Genomic DNA, 12,366 nt, shown 5'->3' with positions numbered 1-12,366 from the left:
TGTTGAATCCTGACTCGGGTACTAAATGTGGTCAAAAACATTCATATATTAAAGTGTTTCTGCTGAAAAAAATATGGCTGATGTGATTTATTATATATTATATAATGCACTTTTTACTGAAAGAGTTAAATAGAAGTTAATTACAGGTACTCCTCACTTTACGACCTATCTGTTTAATGACCACTCGCACTTACAACCAATTGAGTTTCGATCTGCAATTCGGGGAATCCCCTTTCTCAGCCTGAGTGTCGGTCAGTGGCGAATGGTGACATGCGCACTAAGCGTACTATAATAGTCTTATAGTACTATAATAGACTAATAGCGTACTATAATAGTCTTTTTATGAATAAATTTGAAGTTTGTTGCATAATTTGTATAATTTTACAACGATCCTATATTCCCTACGCAAGCTCCTGGCTTATCGACCAATTCACTTAATGACGTAGTCATCGGAACAGAACTCAGTTGTAAAGTGAGAAGTACCTGTAATATCTGTGTTAAACAATATGTGTTATTAAAAATAAAAATTGAACTGCTATGTATTTTTCTTAATAATGCTATAAAGTTAAAAATTACAAATACAATAAACTTCCACTAACTTGGACTAATAGGTGGTGAGAGTTGTCCAAGTTTACAAAAATCCAAGTTAGCAGAGTTTCTCTGATGACATGGAAAACGAGAAGGTGGCTGTACAGTACATTAATTTATTAAGATCATCTCTATGCAAAAGTTTACTGGGCATTAGTGGATTATACTGCTGAATTTATTATTACAGGAAATTGAGCTCAAAAAATTTCATGATAGTACAGTATACAGCAATATATAGTTTTCAGTAACTTACCAACTACAATAATATAATGCATGATATTGGTATCATAAAGACTTCTGTATAAAAAAATATTTGTTAATTGTAATTTTGTTATAATTATAAATAATCATTAATTTTAATTTTTCTATTGTCAAAAATTTTAAATTACTGTATGTATACAATATTTTGAAAAATATGTCCAAGTATTGTGAAGTTTGAGTTAGCAGGGATTTAATATATACAGTAGAGCGTCGTTTATCCGAAAGCCGGTCAACTAAAACGTCGATTAACCAAAAGCTTTCCAGTCGGACTGTGTCGTGCTGAATCGAACGTTTTTGATACTAGATTAACTTCTAAAGTATAATTTTTTGTTTTTATATTTTTCAATATATTTATTTTGTTTGTACAAAATAAAGAAATAATTTTTAACGATACAATAGCCTCGATTATTATTATAAAAATTTTCGTTAGGCTTAAAATCAATGAAAATTCAACACGAAGCGACACGCAATGGAGAAAAATTTCAACATAGGATAGGTTAATATATTTTTTCATACATAATCGGTGATCCGAAAAAATCAGTTATCCGAACAATCCCAGTCCCCAATTGATTCAGATAAACGACGCTCTACTGTATTGAATAATCAGATGTGTTTTAGAATAAATGTTCAGAATATTTTAGAAAGTAATATTAAATCAAATTTAACTTTTATTGTTTTGGTTTTTTACAGCAGTTGAAGTTATGAATATAATTTTACTAGATGGTTTTCTGTCGTAACAGAAAACTATCTAGAAAAACAGTTCTGTTAATCTGTTAGTCTGTATAGATATTTGTAAATAGTGAAATAAAAAATATTTTTTAATTATTAAATTTTATCATAGATATCTATTGGTAATTGATATTTTTGATATTTTTCTCTTTGAGTCTGAATTCTTCCTTGTCATTAATGAAGGTAATTGAGAATCTGTTTGCTTTAAATTAACATAAATATTTATAGAAATCTGCTCAGTAACAATGTCAAACTTAGATTAAGAATAAACTATACTGTCTTTTAATGTTAAATTCTTTCACAGAGCATATTTATTTCCTTCATCTCTCTTATTAGTACATGAGGAACTACATCTGTTGGCTGCAGCAATATCCAATGCAGGGTACTTGTATGCAAAATTTAAATATATTAATAACCTAGTCTGTAGATCTCTTTTCCCATCCGCTTCTTTACACACTATTAACAATAAGAATGATCTGGTATTTGCACAATCTTCCATTTCATATTTAGGGACTGTTTCTCTAAGTATAGTTTGTGCTTCCAAGAAACAAGGGATTATGCTTTTAATTGCCTTAATTATTTCTACAAAGAATTCTTTGTAACAATAGGGATAGTCTTACCTTTATACAGAAATCAGGAGTCTACATGATCCCTTTACAGCAAATGTGTATGGGATCAAAAACTTTTTATATGAGTTACCACCAGAAAATTAGCATATTGCTTTCAAGAACATTGGGATGACATTAATAATAATAGAAATACTACTGACCTTATTAGAAAGATATTAGAGAATGATTTTACATGCTTATGGGCTAAAGCTCCCTTCTTAAGCAATGTCTAAATCACAGAACCATCTTTCTCTGGGAGTCATTATACATAACAATGTTAGATCCTTGTAACAAAGCCACTCTTGAACTACCAGAGATATGGGTTACACTTTTACAAAATTTTACAAAATGTTAAAATAAAAAAAAACAAGTTAAAATTATAACTCATCCAACAAAACCTTAAATACTCCAGTTAACTAAGTTCATAGATCATCAAACATTTTCGACCCAGTCTGGGTCTTCCTCGGGATATCGTGGTAAGAAATACACCAACATGTGAAATGGAACATGCAAATCAAATCCAATGGAATTCAAATTACGAATAAAATGGTTGAGATTGAAAATGAAACAATCTGCTCATGCTAAGATGACAGTTTAGCGCGTGAGAAGTTATTACTGCAAGTTGCTGGATAACCGTTAAATAAATCTATTAAGATGTAATTACTGTGGGTTCTCCCCCTCATAACAGTACTTCTACGCTTGTGAAACATTGGTCGCATCTTTATAATTAATGCACGCATTCCGTAATCCTGCTTTGTATATTTCGAGGGTCTCCATGATTCTGAGTTGGTCCGTGCGGTGGGAGAGTCTAATGAGACGGGCAGTTTGTAGATCGGCTGCGATTCCGGGTTCAGAGGCGACACATGCAAGGGCGGTAGTATGCTTCTGATTGTCTATGTTATACTTGTGTTTTTTTATGCGTTGTTGAAGGGAGCGTTTGGTTTGGTTTAGTTAACTGGAGTATTTAAGGTTTTGTTGGATGAATTTTATTTTCCTCCAGTATTTGATTGGATGTTTGTTTGAATAAAATTATAACATATTCCTATTTAAGATTTCTACATTTTCATTTTTCTTTTTATTTTATTCTTTTGTTCATTGCTAACATGCTTCTTATTTAACTTAAATTAATCTAAAAATTTATGTTGCATGTGTTCAATTTTTTATAAAAACTATGCACTGAGATTTAAGCTGTGCATTTGAAATCTTTTAACATACTTTTTAAAAATTGTAATTTGAATGTTCTGTGCAGTACACTCTGCCTGAAGATGACATTTTAAAATATTGAAAGTACTTGTTTGTAATTAAGAACTTTTCGACTAAACGACTTTAATGCCAAAAGACATGTAGTTTATTCTTAACATAAATATTAAACACTGTTGTCTTTTATATTTTAAATAAAAAAAATCTATCACAAAAACAAAGTTATTTTTATAGGAAGTAAATTCATTAATTAACAAATATTATCAAATAATTATATATGATTTGAATTATATAAAAACTATTACTTTTATCTAACTCAAAAAGAGTAAAAATTCAGTAAAGTTTTTGTATTTATAATTAAATATTATTAATATGTTGCAGGATTCATGCTGCATGTCACGAAATTCTCAATTTGCAAAAATTATATTTATCTGGCAATTGGAGTGGCAAATAGCCACAGAGCAGTCCCCAAAAAGAAAAAAAAAAAGTCACTTGGTGAAAAAGAGTATCACAGAACAAGAATCAGTCTTGTTAATTTTACTGTTAATAAACAAAAGTAAAATTGAGTTTAAAAATGCAGAGTTTTTATGACAGTTTATTGCCAGTCATCCCTTCATTTCACGTTCCTACAAAAACTCACAAAAAGCAAAAAAGTAACCTGGCGAATAACTTTCTATTTTGGGGAATAAAAAATGTATATGGTGAATGGATTGGCAATTGCCATAAAAAAGCCAGGGTGACCCCTGTGTTGAATTTGAAGATTCTAAAATCAGTACTTGGTACAAAATAACTTTTTCTTAAAATTATCCAAGTCAATTTTTTTCATTACCTTTCTTAAAATGAATGTTTTTCTTAAGATAAGATAAAATTGTTTTTATATTTTTCATTAACATGAAATCAATAAAACAAAATATTAGGAATAAAAGCTAAATATTTTTCTTAACTCTAAATCTTAAAGAACAAAAAAAGTAAGTAAAGTAATTTATTTTTGCAAAAATCCAGGAGTTAGAAAATACCAAATTATTAAGTAATATTAGGTATTATACTAAATTTATACAAAAATAAATGAAATATTTGTCTTTCTATCATACTGAAAATTCTAATTTTTGCATTAAAGCATATCATCATTCTATTACTCTTCCGCTTAAGAATTAACTGAAAATGAGTATAATATCTTGAGTTATATTCGTACCCTTTTATTGTGATAAAATTAAACATAGCAATGTAAAAAGATATTCAAATATACATCAACGAAACCTGAGAATATATGTAAATACACTCACAACAGCCGTAAATGATTAACCCGTTCGTTTACGGCTGTTATGAGTGTAAAAAGATATTATTGATGAACTTTCGTTAAACTTCAACTATCAAACTGTAAACAATTTGGAAGCTCTTTCTAGATTGCTATCTTTTCTAGTTAATAATTATATTTTCTAAACTTCTCAAATTGTTTTTTACTACTACTTTTGTCAGGTTTTTAAAGTTCATCTAAGGAAGTATTAAATTAAACAAATGTCATGTTCTGAATTTATAGAAGTGACTGGCAATAAATAAATGGGACAGGATCATAATGTTTAGAAATTTTTTTATTTTCTTAGTAATAGCTATTGGATAAAATAGAAAACAGTGATTAAGAAACAAAATTAACAAATACTGATGATACTTAATCTTTTATTATCAGGTATAATACTTCAAACAGCCAAACAAATATCCATTGGTTTAACAATGTACAATTTATTAATCAATTTTCTCTTCTACATATGCATTTCAGGTTGATGTAAAATCTCAGTGAATTGGTACATTTTTTTTTTGTAAAGAACAACTACAGATGGAAATTCGGGTATAAGTACATATCCAGTGTTGTTATAATATAAACAAGCCAAGATAAAGAAAAATATTAAATTTTATAAGACGTACTGTCTAACACTTGTCACAGAATTAAGATGTGTATAAAATCATATTTATATTAAAATAAATTCATTTATTTAAATGTATAAAACTTATATTATATCATGTTATAAATTATGAGTGAGGAAAAAAAGCACTTTATATTTTTATTTAAAAAAATAATAATCTTCAGAATAAAATAGTATGGGAAAAAAACTAAATTTATCTTCAGCTTAATTACAATTGTAATGAAAGTAACCAAAATTAAAAGCATTTATTTAATTAATGCGATTACTTTATTTATCTAAAGAGCTGTACACTTCATTAATGTTCAAGTATTTACAAAGATTTAAATAAGTTATCAGCACAATAGATTGTTGTAAATCAGAATAATCAGAATAATTTACAAGATTATTTGGGTTAAAACTAAATTCAATTACATCTAAATATACATGATTTTTGATGCACAGATAGGGCCTATTACTTTTTTTTATTTACATCAATGCATTTAAACCAAAATGTGAATGGAATGGAACCAAAATATGTTTAAAAAATATTACTATCTATGTTATTTATATTTATATAGTTATATGATATTAAATGAAATATAAAGTTTTTATATATTTATTTTGGTGTATATTTTTTGGCTAGAGCACACAAATTGGATAAAGCTAAGATTAACCAATTAATGTTATCCAAGTATTCTAGTGTAGTGTCTAAGAAGTATTGACAGTACTCCAGACAATAAGTTGGGTAAAATGTATGCGTGAGGACTTTACATAGACAACACCTTGACTTTCAATTAACAAAGGTTTAATAATAGACAAATACATCAGAACTTACACTTACTACAAGATACAATTAACGCTTGCGACAATTAATAGATCCTGTACGAGGAGCCAATCGTGTGATCTAAATAACAATTAATTTACAATATAATTTACAGATGAAGGTCACTCGCTGAATCTCTATAGTATGAAAACAAATTCTCTTTTTAGGGGTCCAAGAATCCACTCTCAACAGTCTTGGCCACGTGGTTCACTGATGATCTCAGAGAACAATAATATTAGTCTTATCCAGTTATACACCCCAAACACTCAGTCTAATGATAATGATATTTTATTATGACGTATAACTTACTACGATGCAATCCGATTGCTTCTCGAGTGGTTTGCTACCAGTCATCCTTTCTTCCTACTTCACTCCCCACTCCAAACAAGCCTCTGTACATCTGATCCAAGTCTTGGTTAGGAAAAAGATAGTTCATCCACACATGAGATGTCAGTTTATACGTCCCGCCATTATACTACATCACACCCTTCATGTGGTCATCATACAATCAATTGTTGCATGGCAGACAACACCACCCCAAAAAGGTGGTTCTACCTGAACAAAAAATATTAACACTTCTACAATTATAATTTCAGGCACTGACTAACAAAATATATTACACAAAGGACATAAACATACAAAAGTCATATGAAAAAATATATATAGTGATGCAGCACTACACTATTTAAAGTAAGTAACAATGTATTAATTTTGAACTTTATCTGTAAAGTGCACTTTATCCAAGTCACAAGAGATAAAACTAACATTATCCAAAAATGGATGGATGAAACAAGAACAAAACTTAAAAAGGCTTTATCTGGATAATGTGAAGTCTATCTACCACTGCTTGAGTAAAGCTGAATATAAAATTTATCTTTTTATAGGCATGAGCATTTTGTTTTTTAGCAACTCTATGGATAATGGGTACAGGACACTGTTTTTTTTTAAGTCTGGAAATTTATCATTATATTTCAAGCCAATTGGTGATATGTAGGGTTGCCATATGTCCCAGGACTGTCACTGTATTTCACTACTCAGTCCCATATTACTATTTCTCCCTTTTTTGTCCCGTTTTCTCCTTAAACTCTGCATGAGGTGGCTGGTGCATGGTGGTGCTCCAGAAATAGAATGTAGTATTGCATATTTACAAGTAAGAAACATAGATATTGGCAATTCTATTCAAACAGTTTATATGTCTAAAAGATTATTTAGAGAAAAATAATACCAACCAAAACTACAAAGCAACTATGAAATTATAAATAAATAACAACTAACCCGTTAAAAAGCTATACGTCCACCAAAGCCGAATTATCGGGCTAGAGTTGGCTATAATAAATAAATAATTAACAAGACAATTTGGCAGTAGAGCTTGGCGTTAGGCACATCTCTAACTAAATTTAATAATTACAATTTAATTTAATTAAATAATTTAATAATTTGGAACTGGAAGAAAAGAAATCGGCCCAAAGGACGTGGGCACTTGAGGTGTCCCCAGCCGGCATTGTAATGGCTGTCGATGGTCGTCGCATTAGCTTATATTTACTGAAAGAGGAGATCGGACCAAAGATCTGGGTAGCATAACTGGTAACGTGTCTGCACGGATAGCAGAAGTTGCGGGTTCGAGTCCCGCTTCGGGCCGATTTCTTTTCTTCCAGTTCCAAATTAATACATTATTTAATTAAATTAAATTGTAATTATTAAATTTAGTTAGAGATGGTGCCTAACGCCAAGCTCTACTGCCAAATTGTCTTGTTAATTATTTATTTATTATAGCCGACTCTAGCCCGATAATTCGGCTTTGGTGGATGTATAACTATGAAATTGAGTATGGAAGAGAAATGGCTGAAGTTTTTTGCAGATACAAAGCATATTGATCGGAAGTCATGTCTAATAAAGCTATGCAAATATGTATTTGCCATTCCAGCCCACAATACAAATGTGGAGAGAATATTTTTCCTAATGTCAACTCAATGGTCGGATGAAAGAAACAAGTTGTCGGTGGAGACAGTTGAAGCAATTTTGATTTATTATTATAATTTTAAAATGATTTGTGCCCAATTTTATAATTATGTGAAAGAAAAAAATGAGATAATTAAGAAAGTAAAATCAACTTTTAAATATGACTGGACTAAAAAGGATTAGCCTTGCATTTTTTTTATTATTCTACATGTTCATTTTATTAGACTGCTTAAACTTTGATTTTTTATCAGAGTAAAATAAACCATTACCTACCTACCCACTTTTTCATGTTTTATTTATTTAGCATGTGGCTTTATTAAGCCTTGTTATTTATTTTTCTTTTCTTTATTTTCCTTATACCATTTTCCTGCAGTAAAACTGTACTTCCGGCTTCTGTTTCCCCAACCACACTGTAGTTAGTTGACCCATGTGGTCTGATCTGTTATAAAACAAAAGGGGGTGACACCCAATCTGTCAAGGGGTTACTAGCAGAGGACGGAGGGAGATTCAAAGGGGAATAAAGAAGACACTTTCGGGTAGAGAGGAAAGCAGGACGGAGAATACATGAGGACGAGTATGTAAAGAAGACAATTATTAAGGAACGGATCCGAGATCTTTTTTTTTTTATTATTGCCAGTCACCCCTTTGAACTTTTTATTCTGAACAATTCCTGTATAATTCTATGACTCTTATATCTTACTCTAAATTTTGGGCCCAATATTAGTATAATTTAGTTAAGTTAAACCTAAGCTATAGTAAGCTCTTTGTTTGTTGGTACTTGGGAACCCGTCAGTTGTATTGTAATGACAGGTCCCAGTTAATTTGTATATCGTAGTTTGTAAGCATGAATATTGGTATATTTGGGATTTGGAATAACTTTTGAAACCATTAAATTTTTATCAATGCCGAGTGATTCTCCGAATTCTGTTATTTATTACTCAGCTACAAGCACTTAAATAAACATCCCGTATCAAAACTTGGCAATTATGGCAACCCTAGTGATAGGCAACTATTTTTCAGTTTGGTGAATTTTTTGTGCTTTTAAACTTTCTAGAAAACACTTGTAAACTCCAGGACTACAATATATTAATAAATTAAAGACAAACATAAAAATAGGTGTCTTAAATATCCATTTGAACACAGAAAATTATGTAAAAGCTACCTTTATTTGAGGTTATGTGCTGCAAACAAAAATGCAAAAACATTAAGAGCAATGTAACAAAATACAGAAACTGGAGGGAATTTCAGAAAATAAATTCACACCTTATAAATGAACTCCAGCAAAACTTTTAATGAAACAGAAAGATTTTCAACCTAATTTGATAGGTCTTCATCAGTTGAGTATTCCAAAATAGAAATATTCATGTGAGATAAGCAGAGGGTTGGGTTTATCCTCGCTGACCACTTACACTGCACAGGTTGGCAAAACCCGATCTCGTTGTCGTTTTGCATGGCTAGGAGGGCAGAAAAGTGAGTGGGGAGGTGCGTCGGTAAGTCGACAGGCGTCTTGGATTGACAGGAGACAGGTTAATAAATAAAACATTTATTGAATAACTAGAATAACATACAAGGCAATTACAAACTATTCTACGGTACTATGCGGTTATATGCAAGTAGATATAAAGCTCAACAAGTTCTAAACAAACAGGTGGCTATGAGCTAAGCCTATTGCCGTTGCAGGAGAGAGAGTTTACAAAGGTCCTAACAAAATACCTCTTGGTGTGAGATTGGACGATGTAATTCGATGTATGGCGGTCACCGACGATGTGGAAGAGTTGCTGTAGGTCTTCTCCAACGGGACTTCATTCCTGGGCATGGAGACAGACACAAGTACAATAATAACTTCCTATGTGAGCGCCCTAAGTTTCCGGTGGCGTGAGCTTTTATAGTGTTAATGTGGGAAGCTGTCAGTTGTTGACGATGACTTGCGAATTCTTGACAGCTAAGTGTCAACTTTCCCACCTAACTGTTGATAGTTACTGGAGACCTCTGCTCCATTTCTCCGCAAGGAGTTTTTTCTATCGGTGATTGTTTACAATAATTTTTGAACAAAAAATGAAAGTTTTCTTTTATTTACACAAATTTTCCTGCTAAAATCCGCAGTCTCACACCCATATAAAAAGAACATCCAATAAATACCAGTAGAATAGAACAAAATAAAAAATTTAAATACAACATAAATAAAATAAATATAAATTAAAATAATATGATATAAAAATTAATAACAGATATTGAACAAAATGAAATAAATAACAAAATAAAATAAGAATAACAATAAAATGATGATGTAGAAGTGCTCCATTGAAGGAAGTCAAGTTAGAGCTCATACACAGACTTCCATGCAGTAGATAGTGAGTCCACATCCCTGTAATTAATGAAGGTGGAAGTTCTATTGGCTTTATGAATTTCTAAGGTCTCTAAATGTTTAAGTCTGTTGACATCCTTAGCTGTTCTGATGATTGTAGTGTCTTCTCACTTGACCTATACTTCTTATTGAATAGCATATGCTGCTAATGTCAAGTCGCAAAGTTTCTTATTGATAGTATACTTGTGTTCTTTAAGCCTTTGTAAGTTTCATTTTCCTCCATTCCTTCATTGGAATCAAATAAATTTCAGAGGAATCATTGTGATTATACTGTGCCTTTTCATTTCTTAAGATATTGAAAGTAATAGTGTTAGGAACATTTCATTTATATCATGTTCACATTATTGCATTTAGTCACCTGTCTGTGTATTTTCTTCAAGACGCGGAAATAGTTCATCTTGAATCTTCATTTATACTCAGGTTGTGGTTGTTTGGTCTGGATGACTGGAATGAGTTGATCAATTGTTATATCAACCATGCTGGAAACCCATGTTGTTTTGCAACTCTTTTGATATAATTGAGTTTTCCAATAGTGTCTACTCTACTCATACAATGTTTGAATGTTCTTCTAATTAATGACCTGAATGTAGAAAGTGGTGTGTGTTGGTGGGTTGACGGAGTTGTAAGGGGTGAAAATTGGTTGATACATTGGCTTATGATGTATGTTGGTATGGATTTCACTATTCTTAAAAGTAATGGAAACATTCAAGAAATGTACTGATGTGTTTTCTTGTTCCAATTGTAGTAGAAGACAACAGGGATTTAATTCTTTGCATAAATAGTTGTAGGTCAGATTTTTTGTGCCGTAAGATAAAGATATCATCAACATATCTCTTATAGATCAGAATAAGATGTTGGAATTCTGGTAAAACTACATTTCCAAGCAGTGAATATGTTATATTTTATTGAATGTTCTTTCCAAATATATTCTACTTTGGAATACTCAACTGATAAAGACCTATCAAATTAGGTTGAAAATGTTTTTGTTTCATTAACTTTTTGCTGCAGTTGATTTCTAAGGTGTGAATTTATTTAATGTTGAGAGCTTTACTAGATGATCTTTTGTTTTTCAGTTGTATTTATTATTATAATCAACCCCTAGTGTACATCAATTAAGATCAATTTTTTTTGTTACTTTAAAGCTGAATATACAACTTTTAGCTTTAAAGATATGACTTTTGTTTAGCTAATTCTGACAATAGTTTTGTAAAATAACTGATAACATTTATTTTTGTTTACTTTCTTTTTTATGCAATAAAAAAATAATAAATTTGAATTGATTTAAAAACAAAATTTTCTCTTTATCCATCCAACTTGCTTTGGAAAAATTGCAGATTATCTGAATAAAGTAAAATCCTAAATTTTCTCATTTTATTCAAAATGAAGCTCAAATTTTAAGTTTAGTTCTTTCTTCATCCATCCATTTTTGGATAATGTCGGCTTTATCCGCTTGTGACTTGGATAATGCATGTCTATTTGTCACGAGTAGAGTTTAAACTTTATACAGATGAAATTCAAAATCAATAGATTGTTACTTGCTTTAACCAAAACACTTGAATAAACGTAGCATTAACCAATTAATCCTAGCTTTATATGATTCATGGGCTTTAGCTGTAACATATATATTTAAATAATTGCATATGTTATCATTACAGAAAATTGAATTAAGTTTTGTGCTTGTCACTCAAGTACTATTAATACTTGACTGCCATGCATAAAAACTTGACGTGGTTATATGTCAATGTCTTATAACTTGTCATATGACAAGTTAAGTTGGATGTAATTGACATTTATATATTAGAATATGACACACAATTTTCACTTGTCAATTTTTATCAGTAGAAATAATATAATACTCTTCATTTAATTATAGATAAAAACTTGTGTGACTCATTCATTATTTAAAACCATTTTCAATATTACTGTAGAGTGATA

The 12,366-nt window shown here is 30.5% G+C and overlaps 1 protein-coding gene across 3 annotated transcripts in view; it reads left to right on the top strand.

Moving 5' to 3' along the window:
* The window catches only part of LOC136972132 (muscle calcium channel subunit alpha-1-like), a 220,850-nt gene that overhangs the window by 78,829 nt on the left and 129,655 nt on the right, over positions 1 to 12,366 (top strand). The gene's annotated exons all lie outside the window — the stretch shown is intronic.

Source organism: Centruroides vittatus, unplaced genomic scaffold, assembly GCF_030686945.1.
Source record: "Centruroides vittatus isolate TY-2023 unplaced genomic scaffold, ASM3068694v2 contig_2818, whole genome shotgun sequence".
Lineage (NCBI taxonomy): Eukaryota > Metazoa > Arthropoda > Arachnida > Scorpiones > Buthidae > Centruroides > Centruroides vittatus.
The sequence above is the reverse complement of the archived record's forward strand: the minus strand, read 5'-3'. Positions and strand labels throughout refer to the sequence as shown.